A 17,317-nucleotide genomic window follows, 5' to 3' on the forward strand; every position below is an offset into this window, starting at 1 on the left:
TCTAATCATATTGCACCCAAGTGTCAGGTGTGAGATAACTTCAAAAGCCATCACCAGGATGGAATGCCGGACAGTTGGCCTTGGCGGGAAACTCCCTTCCTCCACATGCGCAGTAAGGTGGTCAGCTCAACGTCTAGAAACTTCCTCCAGCACATCAATGATTCCCCTCCCAAATACCATGCCCCCCTCTCCGTTTCAATGGCAGCCGAAGCAGTAGCAAGGCAGAGGCTGACATCCGGCCCTCCTCCAGAAAAGGGTGGACCGACCTGCAGAAACGAAAAAACACAAACAAACAGACAAACAACAAGACACGAAAGAGGGAAAGGGGAAGAGAAGAGAGAAAGGAGAAAAAAAAGACAAATTAGGAGGATGTTGAAAGTCAGGGCTTGTCAGGATAAGCAGAGTAGAACTTGCGGAACAGATGAGGCACTCGAACATGGGACCCGTCAACCCATTCAGTGTGAGAAGGGGGAAAATGCTTCCAAGCAACCAGGTACTGGACACGGTTCCGGCATTTACGAGAGTCCAAAATCTCACGAACTTCGAAATGTTGGTCACCCTCAATCAAAAGCGGAGTGAGTGGAGGAGGAAGAGGTGGCCTCAACGACGAAGTGCAGACAGGCTTCAGGAGGTTAACATGAAAAACAGGGTAAACCCGGTTGAGGTGTTTGGGCAGCTGGAGTCGGACAGAAACAGGGTTGATGACCTTGACAATGGGAAACGGGCCAACATATTTAGGCCCCAATTTCTTCAACTTCTGGGGTGTTTGAAGAAATCTAGTGGATAAATAAACCGGATCACCAACTTTGTAGTCATACGGTTTAGTCCTTTTCTTATTAACCTGTTTCTTATGAGCATGGTGCGCAGCATCCAGAGTCTGGAGGGCTAAAGGCCAAATGTGCCGAAGGCAGTCACTCCACTTGCACAGTGACGACACTGTTTATGCATTGTCGATATACTTCTTTATTCAATCCCTCAGCAAACTGATCCAGCAAAGCCTCTTCCGACCACCCCCTCATATAAGCAGATAATTCTTGAAATTCCTGCACATAATCCGGCACAGTTTTGTTTCCCTGCTTCAGAGCCGTAAATTTCAGGCGGCTTTGTCTTTCGGTCAAAGGGTCATCGAACCTCCTCCTCATGGCTGCCATAAATTCATCAAAATTCCTCAGGAGAGGGGAATTGCATTTATGTAGGCTGACCATCCATTCAGCCGCTTTCTTCTCTAAGGCCATCAACACCATTCTCACTTTAATTTCATCTGTCTCTAAATCAGGTCCATAGATTTCCATATAATTCCAGACCTGAATTATAAACAACCCAAGACTCTTGGGATCTCCATCATATTTTAGGGTTAAGGGAGGGACCTTTGCCATCCGGTGTCGCCTGCCCCCCCGCTCTTTGAATGACTCTAGCCACAGGGGGGGAGGCTGGTTCTGGGTTTTCTTGCGCACAACCCCCCTTGGCCCCTTCACTCTCCCTTAAACTATGCATTGAGTACCTTTGTTCAAACTCCTCTGTGGGCTCCCTTTCCACTGCTCTCTCTCAGCTTCGGCGTTCAGTCCATGCCTCTTCGAGGAGTCTCATGGCGTGGGAAATCTTGTAATCTTCTTCTCCAGTGCCACTCCAATCACAGCAGTGCCACTGCTGATTTTTTCTTTGGCCTCCTTCTCGTAACTCCAGCATCCAATTCGTCAGGCTCCTCTTTCTGTCCCATACCCCAAGTCCATTGGGGACGGACGGCTGGTTCTTCCACTCTTAGTTCGGCCAGTTTTTCTGTTAAAGATGGTCCCACCGCTGCCCCCTCTTCTTTGTCCTGGTCACTTACATGCAAAGACATTTCTTTTCTTCTTATGAGGGCACCCCCCTCGGTAGTTTTTAGCTCCAGGATGAGTGCGAAAGGAGACTCAGCTTAATGTCAGCATTGACTTCATTTAGTAATCAGGAAAGAAACCACATGACTCCATTTGAATTGAAATCAAGTGTACTTTTACTAATTATAAACGAACAGTTGCAAAGCAAAGCTGAGTCTGGTTAATTAGGCGCGAAAGCTAATAATATCATGTATAATTCATTCCCCTCCCCTTGGCACCCCCGTGCATAGTCCAATCATATTGCACCCAAGTGTCAGGTGTGAGATAACTTCAAAAGGCATCACCAGGATGGAATGCTGGACAGTTGGCCTTGGCGGGAAACTCCCTTCCTCCACATGCGCAGTAAGGTGGTCAGCTCAGCGTCTAGAAACTTCCTCCAGCACATTCCCCTCCAAAATACCATGCCCCCTCCCCATTTCAATGGCAGCTGAAGCAGCAGCAAAGCAGAGGCTGACACCAAATCCGTACATAATAATGACAAATATGAGAATTCAGCCTCCATAGTCGATAGACTTAAATATTTTTGTCTAATGGACCGCCATCCAATTAGTGCTTTTCCCAGGAATGCAATAAACCCTGATATTGATTTCTGTGTAGACACATCTGTAGCAAAGCTTGCATCAGCATATGCAGTTAGAGTTAGAGTTTAGAGTTTTATTGATTTGTATGCCGCCCACTCCCGAAGGACTCTGGGCGGCTTACAATAAAACAAAGGAGGGGGGAATAATACACAAACAACATATTAAAATATACAACAGTCACAATTTCTGAGGGCCTGCTGGAGCAGCCAAGACTTAACGGCTTTGCGGAAGGCCAGGAGGGTAGTAAGGGTCCGGATCTCCACGGGGAGATCATTCCAGAGGGCTGGAGCTGCAACAGAGAAGGCTCTCCCCCAGGGAGTCACCAGCCGACATTGGCTGGCAGATGGAATCCGGAGGAGATCTAACCTGTGTGATCTAATCGGTCTATGGGAGGTGATAGGCAGGAGGCGGTCTCTCAGGTACCCAGGTCCGATGCCATGAAGGGCTTTATTGGTAACGACCAGCGCCTTGAAGCGGATCTGGAGACTAATGGGTAACCAGTGCAGCTCACGGAGGATAGGTGTAACGTGGGTGTAGAACGCAGCTGCGTTCTGGACCAGCTGGAGTCTTTGAACACTCTTCAAGGGCAGGCCCATGTAGAGCGCGTTACAGTAATCCAGTCTTGAGGTCACAAGGGCGTGAGTGACTGTCTGAAGGGCCTCCCGATACAGGTAGGGTCGCAATTGGTGTACCAGGCGAACCTGGGCAAAGGTCCCCCTGGTCACAGCTGACAAATGGTGTTCAAAAGTCAGCTGAGGATCCAGGAGGACTCCCAAATTGTGAAGCCTCTCTGAGGGGTGTATAATTTAACCCCCCATCCTGAGAGATGGAATATTTGGCCAATCTTTGGGAGGGAACATCAGTAGCCACTCGGTCTTGTCTGGATTGAGTGCCAACTTATTTACTCCCATCCAGACCCTAATAGCCTCCAGACACTGGCACATCACTTCTACTGCTTCGCTGAGTTGGCACGGGGCGGACAGATACAGCTGCGTATTGTCCACATATTGGTGGTACTTAATCCTGTGCCAGCATATGATCTCACCCAGCGGCTTCATGTAGATGTTAAATAGGAGGGGGGACAGGACCGAACCCTGCGGTACCCCATAATAGAGGGGCCTTGGGGTCGACCTCTGCCCTCCAACCAACACCGACTGTGACCGGTCCGAGAGGTAGGAGGAGAACCACCGGAGAACGGTGCCTCACACTCCCACCTCTCGCAACCGTCGCAGAAGGATACCATGGTCGATGGTATGGAAGGCCGCTGAGAGGTCAAGGAGCACAAGGATAGAGGGGTGACCCCTATCCCTGGCTCGCCAGAGATCATCGATCAGCGTGACCAAAGCAGTTTCCGTGCTGTAACCAGGCCTGAAACCTGACTGAAAGGAGTCGAGATAATCGATTTCATCCAAGGACCATCGGAGTTGGGAGGCCACCACTTTCTCAACAACCTTCCCAACAAAGGGCAGGTTGGAGATTGGACGATAGTTGCTCAAAATGGCTGGGTCCAGAGATGGTTTCTTCAGGAGGGGTCTCACCACCGCATCCTTTAGGAGGAGTGGGAAAGTTCCCTCCCGGATAGAGGTGTTAACTATCGTCCGGATCCAGCCACGTGTCACCTCCCTGCTGGTCGAGACCAGCCAGGAGGGGCACGGGTCCAGTATACAAGTGGAGGCACTCACCGCTCCCATGGCCTTGTCCACTTCCTCAGGAGAAGCAAGTTGAAACTCGATCCATAAAGTATGCTCAAGACCTTCCCCCGGTACCTCACCTGGTACCGTGCAATTGGAGTCCAGCTCTGTCCGAATCCGAGCGACTTTATCCATTAAATACTGAACAAATTCCTCAGCTCTACCTTGTAAAGGGTCATCTGCATCCCTCCCTTTCAAGAGGGAGCGGGTTATTCTAAACAAGGCGGCTGGGCGCGATTCAGCGGATGCAATAAGGGCGGCAAAATGCGAACATTTCGCCGCCCATATTGCCACGAGATAGGCTCTGATAAAGGCTCTCATCAGTGCTTGGTTTGACTCAGATTTACTGGCCCTCCAGCGGCGCTCTAGGCATCTCTTTTGGCGCTTCATCTCCCGGAGTTCCTCAGTAAACCAAGGAGCCCTCCTGGATCCACTGCCTCGGAGAGGTTGCAAAAGCGCAATCCGGTTTAGAGCCCCCGCCGCTGCTGTATTCCAGGCAGCGACTAAGGACTCCACCAGACTGCGGACGAGAGTGTCAGGTATTTCTCCAAGCGCCATCTGAAATCCCATAGGGTCCATCAGGCGCCTGGGGCGGAACCACCTAATCGGTTTCTCCTCCCTACAGTGGGGGATTGGTTTCCAAAAGTCAAGCCTCAGTAGGAAGTGATCAGACCACGACAAGGGCAAGGTCTTAATGCCCTTCAACTCTAGATCACGTCTCCACTGCTCCGAGAGGAATACGAGGTCAAGCGTGTGACCCACTGAATGAGTTGAACCCCGAATTACTTGGGTCAAGTCCATGGCTGTCATGGAAGCCATGAACTCCTGTGCCCCATCAGAGCATTCACCGAGAGTAGGCAGGTTGAAATCCCCCAGAAACATAAGCCTGGGGAACTCTACCGCCAACTCGGCTACTGACTCGAGGAGCGAGGGGAGGGCTGTTGCAATGCTGTTGGGAGATAGGTACATTAGCAACAGACCCACTTGACCTCCAAGGTCCAACTTCATCAGCAGGGACTCATACCCGACAAGCTCTGGAGCAGGGATCCTACGAGGAGCTAAATACCCTCGGATGATGACAGCCACTCCCCCACCCCTTCACTGAGGTCGCGGCTGATGAAGCACCTGAAAACCTTCTGGACACATTTCAGTGAGGGGGACTCCTCCCTCGGGCCCAGCCAGGTTTCACTAATACATGCCAGGTCTGCCCCCTCATCTAAAATTAGGTCCCAGATGAGGGAAGCTTTGTGAACCACAGACCTGGCATTTAGCAACAACAGCCGGAGACCAGGGCCCCTCACAGTTCTTACCATCTGGCCCTGGAGTGGAACTAGCAGGGCCAGAAGGCGGGATCTCTGTGACGTAGCGAACCCTCCTTCCCCGGTAATGGCTAGCCCTGAAGTTCCCGCCGTACCTGCCGCTCCCCATCATGACCGGAATGCTCCAGCCCACTCCCGTACCTGTAGACCCTGTCCCCCCCCCCCCCGTGGCCTCTGATCTCTCCGGCAGGCCATGTATTTCAGACATTGTGGTGCGGGAGATAGGCCTGGCCCCCCTACCACTTCTGCAATGGCACTCAATGGAGGGGGCACCAGGTTGTTCCCCCAGTCCCCTCATGCATACACAATCACTCACTCATCCAAACCCCACGAATCAATTAAAATTTATAAAATACAATGACAATAAAAATAAAAGTGGGCACACACATCACCTATACATCATATACATACCGCATACATATCCCATACATTTAACGTTCAAGATGATTAAAGTGACTGAGGCCCAGCAGTGGTCCAAAGGAGACAAACAGGGGAATATCACGTGTCCCCCTCTCCTGTAAGTCTGGGAAGGTCCAAAAAGTCCGGGGGGGTGGAGGGAAGCAGAGGGCCTTCTTACACAGTGTGAGCACCCCCACTCATCCAGGGTCCAAAGCACTGCAGTGAATGAAATTAAACAAGTGCTGTCCAAGATAGTAATCCAGAGGCAGACACAAATAATGATAGTCAAAGCGACTGAGGCTGAGGCAGCAAGGTCAGCAGCCCAAATCAACCACCCAACCATGATAGCCATGGTCCAGTTGGTAACAAACTACATACCGCTCCTCCACAAGCCCCAGCTCAGATCATCCTTTGGTTCTAAATACAATGCATAATGCATTGTTTGCTTAAGATATCTTAATATCCTCTTAGCAGCTTGTCAGCGCCTTTCAGTAAGTTCAGCATTAAACCTGGCTAATTGATTTACATTATATGCTATGATGGGCCTTGACCAATTACTCAGATATGATAAGCTACCAATTAAAATATCTTTATCAAATACAGGACTTTGTACGTCATTGTGGTAAACTCTTGGCCCATTGGAGTTTTTGCCGGTTTACACAGTTCCATCCTAAACGTTCTGAGTAGCTAATTAATCTTCTCAGTTTGTGAGATTTTGTATCCTCCCCTAGTTTTATCTATTCGTAAACCAAGATATTGCCTAATCTCACCAAGATGTTTTATACTGAACTGCGTCCTTAACAGTGTTATAATCCTCATAGCTTCTTGCTCCGTTTTAGTGATTAATGCTATGTCATCAGTGAACAATAGCAACAATGAAATCACACCATCACTTTCTTTCTTAAACAAACATGGATCAGCCATGCCAGCTTTAAGTCTTTAAATATACATTGATTCCATTCATATCCTGATTGCTTCAAGCCATACAGACTCTTTTTCAACCTCCAGCAATCAGTTTTACTATCAGTTTTGAATCCTGCAGGCTTCTGTAAATATATAGCATGTTGCAACGGTGCATGAAGATATGTTGTCTCTACATCTAAATGATTAACTATATATTCATTCTTAGCTGCCCACACTAATGCTGCACATAACGTTGTAACCTTTAAACTAGGTGCAAAGACCTCATCATAGTCATTGGCTGACTGAGCAAACCCTTGTGCAACTAACCTGGCTTTATGGGTTACAGTCCTATCAACACTATTTTTAATTTTGAAAATCCATTTACAACCAATCACATGTTTACCTGGTGGTAACTTTACATTTTCATATACTTCTAACTTTGCAATTATTTTAATTCCTTTTCCATTGCATCTTTCCAAGCTTTCTGTTCCTCAGTTGGATATAGAGTTAATTCTTGGTAATTAGCAGGAACCTTATTTGCCTGACATGCTATAGACGCCTGATACCTGTCAGGTGATCTCGTTACAGGGGTTGAACATCTAGGTATTTCAGGACTCACCAGTGGACTCTCCTGTATAACCTGTTCTTGTTTTTCTGGTTCTTCCTGTAACTGTACTTCTTCCTTAATTTCTTTAATTACTGATTTTACTACCTCATCATTAGGGACTACTTGGGTGTCGATAATTACATTATCATTTGTTTCTAATTTATTCCACCCCATGTGTTCAATAAACCTAGCACTAGCGATACAGTAAACCTTAGCTGTGCCTTTCTCCCAAAACCTAAATGATCTATGGTTAGCCTCATATCCTACAAAAAATAACTGTCAAGCTCTATATTGCCCTTTCAGTCTCACTTGTGATGGTATATGCATCCATGCTGGGTCTCCGAATGAATGTAGGTAACTCAAATCTGGTTTTCTGCCATGCCACCTAGTGAATGGCAATTCACCGGTTGTTGTATTCACCACATTATTTAAAACATGGTTACTACACATCATAGTTTCACCCCACAGTTTCCGGCAAACCTGAATCAGCTATCATAGTTTGAGCCATGGTCTGTAATGTTTGCCCCTTTGTTCTACAAACGAGTTATGTTGTGGCCTATAAGGAGCAGAACCTTTGTACTTGATTCCAGCTGTTTTTAACATTGTTTGGAATTTATAATTGGTAAACTCCATCCCATTATCAATAACTACAGTAATAACCTTGGCTCTCATCTTTCTTTCCACAAACCTCAGCCAATTAAAGATATTCTGAAATGTTTCTGTCTTTTTTCCATTAAGTAACAGAAACCGTATCGTGAATAATGATCCATGATACTCAAAACATAACAGGCACCTCCCAAACTGGGTTTCTTAGGTCCTATTATATCAGCAAAAACAACCTCCAAAGGTTCCTTTGTTTTAAAACCATTCAGTCTGTTTGCTGGAGTAACCTTCCCTAAGGTTACCACATAGCCAATGTTAACCAGAGCTCTAACCGATAGTAAGTTGAATTTCAGGTTAGGTACATATAACATTGGTAACTGCTCATTTAGGAATGAACAATATGCATTACCTTCACCAGATGCCCTCACCTTCCATCCATTTGCCAAAAATACATGTTCCTTGCTCGTCGTCATTTTTACAAACCTTTTTCTATCTCTAGCAATGCACTGTGATGCTCCACTATCAACAACCCACAAATCATGGTTTACAGGTCCATTGCTAGACATAGCCAAAGTAGACATAGCTAAGTTGACATTAGCATTTTTTAGTCTTCCGGCATTCTGTTGTTTTGCCTTTGTACAGAACCTAGCTATATGTCCCTTAGCCCCACAAGAAAAACATTTTCGAACAGTATAGGCAGTAGAATGTGATTCCTCATGTTGCAGTGACATGCGGTGAGCTTCATGGCTGGTGAGGCAAGCGCAAAAGCCCTGCCGAAGTCCTGGCGGCGGCAGGGCTTTAAAGTGGCGGCAGTGCCCTGGCGGCAGGACTTTAAAGTCCTGGTGCCATCCGCCATAGACCCGCTCTATGGCGGACAGCGCCGGGACTTTAAAGCCCTGCCGCCTCTTTAAAGCACTGCTGCCCGGGACAAGGCAAGGAAGACTTCCTCAGTCGGGCCCAAGAGGGACGTTGTGAAGAGCTACATGTGGGAACTTCCTGGGCGGGACTTGCTGATGGAAGCAGCTAAACATAGCTGCTCCCGAGTTACCAGTCGCGTTATCTGTTCAGATGATCATCTATCAGACATCTGACAGACACCTTACTCTTTGAGCAAGAAGGGAAGGAGAGAAGTTTTGTTGAGCAAATGCCTTTCTAATCTTTGCAGCTTCTGTGTCTGCGAAGAGAGAGGGGGGCCAGCTGAAGGCAGAACTGTTCCATGCTGGAAATCTCCAGCTGCTTTGCAGCACAAAGTAAACATCCCTCCCACTCAGACCAAAGATTGAATTACTTGATTTCAAAATGAGCAGAATTCGTATGTGAGAGCATTAATTGTTTATTTAAATCCTAGCTTCTTTTTTTATAAGATCTGCGTCCGTTATTTTATCTATTTAAAGAGGCACTTAAAATGGTGACAAGCCAGTTGAATTGCTGAGTAACAATGTTTATCTAGTTCAAAGGAAGTTTTGAAGGGAGTGATTTATTTTGCCTCACAGCCAGCCAACAGATCTTTACTAATTAGTTTCATTTTTTAAAAGACTCCTTGCTAATATAGAGACATTCAAAACGGTGGTGAATATGCTGAACTGTTTCGTTACAATGCTTATTTTTTGAAACCTTTTGCAAAGTCCTACAAAGTTTTTTTTTATTTTTAAAAACCCCTCAAAATAAAGGGGTGATTTAGTACCTCTTTCCACAACTGTATAGCGGGCCGGTAGAGTTTTCCTAATTGCTTGAAGATAAAACTTGGAATGGCCTCAAAACCAAATCCTAACCTGAAACCTCCTTGTTCAGCCCCCAGAAGTACATCGCCAATACTTGGTACAAAGTCACAGCCACCAGCCTCTATGCCCCCTACTGGAGAGTTACTAATGACAGAACTCTTCCTGAGAGAACTGAGTGAAGCTCATAACCTTCTGACAATTAAAGTGGAAAACAAACTGAAAGATTTTAAAGAGGAGATAAAAGGGGAGATAAAAGAGGAGATAAAAGAACTTAAGGATGACTTGTATGATAAAATTGATGCCAGGGTTGCTAAAATTAAAGATGATATGCTGGGGCTTGTAACTGTACTGACAGAACATGTTTCAGGAGTTGAAGATAGTTTAGAGGATCTTAATCAAGCTAATACTAATTTGACATCGAAAACAGAGGTGGTGCAACAAAAAGTTGAAAATGCTGAAAAAGAAATTATTATGATACAGTACAGGCAAATGGAACTCGCATTAAGAGTAAGGGGGTTGCGTGAAGAAAAACAGGAAAACCTGAAACAGATTCTTACAGAAGCCTTTGATAATCTGGTGGGAAGACAGGGGTTTGACTGGCAAACCGATAAAGTTTATCGTGTTAACTCTTGGGTGGCAAAGCAGAGGCAGCTTCCTCGAGACATTGTTATATATTTCACTACAAGAGAGCTCAGAAACACGATATTACAAGAGTCTTATAAAACTAAGTTCCAGATTGGGGGTCAAGATCTGACTGTTTTGAAAGAAATACCACCTCAAATGCTAAGAGCCAGGAGAGACTATGCTTTTTTAGTGGAAGAACTCAGAAACCGTCAGATACAGTACAGATGGGACGCACCATTTGGTATTATATTTACATTTGACAGGCAAAGATATCATCTCAACTCCGTATGGAAAGCTCATGATTTTTATCACAATATTTTGAAGGCGGGACATCCTGCACCATCTGGATCCAGTGAAAGACCACAAGAAGGACAAGACAGACAGCAAACCACACAACTACCAGACAAGATGTACCATCTCCCCTCCCTAGAAGGACAAGGTGTTATTGAACAAAGACCTAGCCGTATGACTACCAGACGAATGGAAAAACAAGCTAAAAGGCAACAACCTCAACAATCACTGGCCATCGATCAAGGAGCTACAGCAACAAGTTCAGAAGCCATGGGAGGAGCTAGGCCAATGGTTAAACAGGCCATGCAGGAGGCTCTAAAAAAGCTTCAGGTAACCAAAGATGACAACTAAGATTTTAACATGAAATGTCAATGGACTGAATTCTCCACAGAAGAGAAAGAAAATATTTTACTATCTTAAACAATTTAAGAATGATATAATTTGTTTGCAAGAAACTCATATCAAATCAACTGATCAAAAATATTTGATTAACTTAAAACTTGGTCAACATTTTGTAGCTTCTGCTATGGAAAAGAAAAATGGTATAGTTGTATACTTAAGAAAAGGCATTAAAGCTGAATTAATTGAAGCAGATCCCTTTGGAAGATATATCGCGTTAGATCTAATCTTAGAAGGGAAAAAGATATTACTTTTGGGAATTTATGCTCCTAATCAACAGCAAGACGGATTCTATAGAAATCTTCATGCTAAGTTAGTACAGTGGGACTATAGGTCTTGTATACTATTGGGTGATTGGAATGGTGTGATAGACACTAAAAGAGATAAGAAGACTTCTCACCCAAATACTAAGATGCAAGCAAAGCTACCCAAGCCTTTTTTTGACATGATGGATGACTTTGAATTGAGAGATATTTGGCAAGAAAGAAACACAGAGGAATATGATTTCACTTTCTTTTCTGATAAACATCAATCCCTTGCAAGGATTGATTTTATACTAATCACTAATGATTTGCTTTCTAGGGTGAAAAAGACAAAAATTGCGGCTAGGGTCCTTTCGGATCATAACCCAGTTTGGATGGAATTGGGAAGGGCAGTGCAGGCAAGAAGGTCTTGGAGATTGAATGAAAAGTTATTTAGATATGAAAATTATATTAATGATTGTAAGAAATTGTTATCTGAATACTTTGTTTTGAATATGAATAAGGGTACATCTATGGAATTCGTATGGGATGCAAGCAAAGTGTATATGAGAGGAGTGCTGATGAATATAAATAAAACACATAGATATAAACAAGGGTTAAAACAAACAGAACTGGAAGAGGAAATTAAGAGAAAAGAGTTGGAGCTAACAATGAATCCAGGCGATACAAAGGTTAAAGAAGCTATCACCATATTAAAATCTCAATTTGACATATTGATCTCTGACCAGGTAGCTACTAATTTATTATATGCAAAACACAATACCTTTTGTAACGCAAACAAACCTGGCAGATGGTTAGCTTATCAGATTAGGAAAAAAAGGAAAACTCGAAATATATCTAAACTGATTTACAGAGGGAAGGAGGTGTTTCAACAGGAAGAGATTCAAAAGGTATTTTGGGAATTTTTTTACAGAATTGTATAAAGGGGATAAAATTAATGGTCTAGATATAGACAAATATTTAGATAAAGAGAAAATACCTTCAGTTAGAGAAGAGCACAGGCAAAAATTGAATCAACCAATAACCTCGGGGGGAAATTTGCAGGTAATTAAGCAATTAAAGTTAGGGAAAGCACCAGGTACAGACGGTTTGACAGTGGTTTACTATAAAAATTTACAGTTAGAAATGGTAGAACCTCTTAGAGAATTATTTAATAAGATTCAAACAGAAGGTAAAGTGCCTCCATTTTGGAAGACAGCATTTATATCTTTGATACCCAAAGAAGATCAAGATATCCAACCAAAAAATTATAGACCTATCTCATTACTTAATGTAGATTATAAAATCTTTACTAAAATACTAGCAAATAGGTTAATGCTGGTTATTCAACAATTGATACACACTGACCAAACAGGTTTTATACAGGGGAGACAGATGAAAAGTAATTTTAGATTAATTATTAATGCCTTAGAATATTTGGGAAAGAACAACCAAATTCCTGCTGCGTTCATATTCCTGGATGCTGAGAAGGCCTTTGATCAAGTTAATTGGCAATTTCTGTTGAAGATACTGCAAAAAATGCAAATAGGAGATAATTTTTTACAGTCAATTAAAGCAATATATCAACAGCAAACAGCACAAATTATAGTCAATGGAAGTTTAACAGACTCCTTTCAAATTGGAAAAGGTACAAGACAGGGCTGTCCTTTGTCCCCGCTATTGTTTATTATAACTTTGAAAGTATTGTTGAATAAAATAAGGGGCTTGGATGGTCTAAAAGGGATCAAGATTAGGCAGCAAGAATACAGAGTGCACGCTTTTGCGGATGATTTGGTCATAATATTGGAACAACCGCAGGAATCCAGTAGGGTTTTAATGAATACGATTAATCAATATGGTCAAGTATCTGGTTTTAAAATAAATTTAGGAAAAACTAAAATATTAGCTATAAATATGAATACTAAACAAAAGGAAGAACTAGGAGGGACGCTAGGATGTGAAGTGGTCAAAAAAGTCAAATATCTTGGAGTCAATATTTTAATCTCAAACGGGAAATTATATAAGCATAATTATGAACCACTTTGGCATAGTATACAGATAGAGATGAAAAAATGGGAGAAATTGCACTTATCTCTACTGGGCAGGATAGCAGCAGTGAAAGTGAACATTTTACCAAAATTTTTATTTCTCTTCCAAATGTTACTTATACTTAAAAAGGATGCGAATCTTTTAGAATGGCAGAAGGGTATCAACAAATTTGTATGGGCAGGAAAGAAGCCGAGGGTAAAGATGAAAATAATGCAAGATGCACGGGAGAGAGGAGGCTTGAAATTACCTAACCTAAAATTATATCATGATGCAGTGGCACTATCTGTAATTAGTGATTGGACTCATTTAACTAATGATAGAATACTGAATATCGAGGGATATGATCTGGTATATGGTTGGCATGCTTACTTGTTGTTCAACAAAAAACTGGATAGGAAGTTTAAAAGTCATATTTTAAGAAATGCTTTACTGCGGGTCTGGAAAAAATATCAATATAAATTAAATGACAAAATACCCATATGGGCAATTCCTAGACATACAATTGAAAATATGAACGTAGCACAAAAACAGGATAGAACTACCTATAGACAGCTTCTTATTTTGGAAAGGGGGGTACTACAACTAAAATCTTTGGAGGTATTAAAAGAGGTAGTTCAAACATGGTTCCAGTATGGGCAATTACAGGCCAGGTGGAAAATAGATCAAAAAATTGGTTTTATCCAAGCTGAAGATAATTTGCTTAAACAAATAAGAGATCAAGGCTTAATGCATATAAAGAGGATATATAATGTACTAATACAGATGGATTCGGAAACAGAGTTAGTTAAAGATTGATAGTTAAAGAATCTGGGTAAGAAATGTGAAATTTACACAAGCTTAAAATCTGAGAGAAAATTTTTATAAGATGTTCTATAGATGGCATTTAGATCCTAAAAAGCTGGCTTCTATGTATCTGAATGTACAGCCTAAATGTTGGAGATGTGGTTCTCTCCATGCTACATTATCATATATGGTGGACCTGCCAAAAGGTTAAGGCATTTTGGATAAAAATATGGTGGATTATGCAAAATATCTTTAAAAGAAGGATAAAGTTTACTCCTCAGTTATTCTTACTAGGTATATGTACTGACTTTACAGTGGTAGAGACTAACTTGATTCTGCACCTAATAACGGCAGCAAGACTGTTGGTGGCGCAATACTGGAAGAAGGAAGACTTGCCTACAACTCAAGAATGGACATTGAAAGTCTCAAATTTAGCCGAGATGGCTAAAATATCGGCATATCTTAAAGATCACTCAAATGAGAGATATAAACGAGACTGGAAAAAATGGATTGATTATATACCGTATTTTCACGACTATAAGGCGCACTGAAAATCCTAAAATTTGATCAAAAACCGGCAGTGCGGCTTATAACCCGGTGCGCTTTATATATGAAAAAAGTTTGAAAAATTAACGTTAACTGATACTGCGCCTGTAATCCAGCACATCTGGAGGGCACTGAGCAGGGAGCAGATGCCCTGAAAAGGCATTTAGAGGCGGGGGAGGGAGGGTTTAGGTTAAAGAAGGGAAATGGGAAGGAAACCAAGGCTTTAGCCCCAAGTCAGCGGCTGGTCAATCCACGAGGGTACATTCCTGGCAGAGGGAGCTTTGAATTAAGTTCACTGAGGATGGTGGGCTACTTCCGATGTTTAAAACGCCCAGCCTCAAACTTGACCAGGCGACCACTACCCCCACCCCACCCCTCTCTCTCGTTCAAGAGTTCTCACCTGCGCCCTCTGGTCTGGCAACCTATCTTGCCCTACCTGGTGAACAGGACGACGCTGTGCTCCAGGGGGCTGTTGCTCACTTTCTGCCAGCTCTCCCGGATCAGCTTCTGATACGCGTTGGAAAGTCCGTCACATTCCATTTTTCTCCCAGAGCGAAGTGCCAAAGGGGAGCAGAAGCGCCGTTTCGGGAGAAAGCTCTGCTCCCCGCTCAAAGGCTTGGGCTGCCCCCGGAGGAACAGGTGGCCCGGATCCGGATCCCCAAGCAAATAATAAACAAATCCACACGTGGGGCTCGACGGAGCTTTGAAAGCCTCTTTCTCACCCGGAGCTTCCCTTCACATCTCTGGAATGGCTTGGCTCCTTTCTTTTTTTTTTTAGGGCGCCCCTCCATTGGGAGGAGGAGGAGGAAAGGCTCCAACTCTGCCCAGAGAAGGAGCCCGAGCACTCCGGGAAAATGTGGCAAGCCAGCACTTCAAAGTCATGTTTCGCTGAATGGCGGGTGAGTTCTAAACTGCCGGCATGACTTTGAAAGGACTGGATTGCCTTCCGCGTGGGCCGACGTGGAAGGCAAGCAGCAAGCCAGCCCTTCAAAGTCATGCCGGCACTTTAGCGTGCCCCTCGGCCGCCATTCAGCGAAAGATGAAATAAAGAATGTATTTAAGTAACATTGTAGACTTCAAAAGTAATTTTCAAAACAATAGAAAAGAGCTGTGCAACCGTCACTAGGATCCTTACTGAAAACCCACACCCTGCTTTTATTTAGTTCTTTGCAATTTAAATGCAGTCGGATTATATTAATGCTTATCATCCTGTTCGAAAAGCTTCCCAAGGACTCAACAGACTCTGCATTTCCCTCCTTTCTTTTCGCTGGAGTAAGGGCAGAATACGGGCAAAAGCCTCAGAGGCTACCGAGCGTGCTCAGCAGAAGACATTTCCGTCCGGGGCAACGGCGCAGAGACCATGGATTGCTCGAGATGTAACCGAGGGCGCCTCCTTTGTGAAGAGAGGCAAGATTAGGGCCCTTAATGGGAGAAGGATTAATAGTTTCTCGGGTTCAAGCTGCAGATTCTAACTTTCACAAAGGGAACTAAAGCTGAGCAGGTAATTGCTTTATTAAAGCCGATTCAGTTCACGGGAGATATTTGGTGTGCTTCTTTGAAAATCTCCCTCCCAATTCTGCCCAACGCCTCTCCGACCTTACTGGACGAATGGTGCGGGGGGGGGTGTATCATGTAGTGCGGAGTGCGAGGAGTGGCAGATGTTGCGATTTCGTTAGTAATTTGTTTGTTTGCGAGAGTTGCGCGTGGATGAATGTTGCAAAAAAACGTGCGGCTTATAACCCGGTGCGCTTTATATCTGAAAAAAGTTTGAAAAATTAACGTTAACTGATACTGCGGCTTATAATCCGGTGCGCCTTATGGTCATGAAAATACGGTACAAAATAAATATGGGATCGAGAAATTCCAGTTAGCCTATGCTTAAGATCAGAAATAATTTAAATTGTTTAAAGTTAGTTCAGCAAGAAGAAGCTAAGGTCAATGTAGAATGGCATTAATGTCTTTATTTCTTTTTTCTCAATAGATTTTAGACTGTGTTTGTTAAAAATCCATACCGTGTACAGATTCTGGGAAGTCGGGAGGGGGGGGGAAGGAGGAGGGGGGCTGGGGGGTGGAGGGAGGGAGGAGTATACACTAGGCTAGAAACTAGAACTATCTTGACATACCAAAAATTGTACTTCGATGTTTTACTGATTGAGGAATGATGAAATGTTTGTTTCAAAAGAAATAAAACTTTTGAACTAAAAAAAAAAAAAATACAGTCCAGAGGCTTTCACCTACCAGCCTCTTAGTCAGCTCTCATCCAGAAATTGACATTGCTAGAAAAGATGGGAAATGAAATTTCACGAGGCAAAAGCAGTGTTAAAATAACCCCCAATTTAGGGGCTGCTTTTATATATGGAGTTCTGGTATAAAGGAAAATCACCAAGAGGCCCTGCTCTTAACATTAGGGAGGGTTCAAGGGTGTTGATTGCTTCCTTGGCATTAGAAGAGAGGCAGCACTAAAGCTATGGGACATCCACCTAGAGTGGCACCCAACTCTGGGCTCTGGGAGACTTTCCCCAGCAGTCTCTGAAGGCAAGAGGCATGTTGAAGGAGAGCAGAAGTCCATCTCTTTGTTAGTGATTTCTCTTCCTGCATCCTCATTTTCTGGACATGTCCTGACAGGAAGGGTCACAATCCTCAGTAGAACAGTGACCAAAGAGGTGTATCCAGTAGTGGGATTCA

Source organism: Thamnophis sirtalis, unplaced genomic scaffold, assembly GCF_051295495.1.
Source record: "Thamnophis sirtalis isolate CommonGarterSnake01/CBP01778 unplaced genomic scaffold, rThaSir2_p1.2 scaffold_15, whole genome shotgun sequence".
In the NCBI taxonomy this organism is placed as follows: Eukaryota; Metazoa; Chordata; class Lepidosauria; order Squamata; family Natricidae; genus Thamnophis; species Thamnophis sirtalis.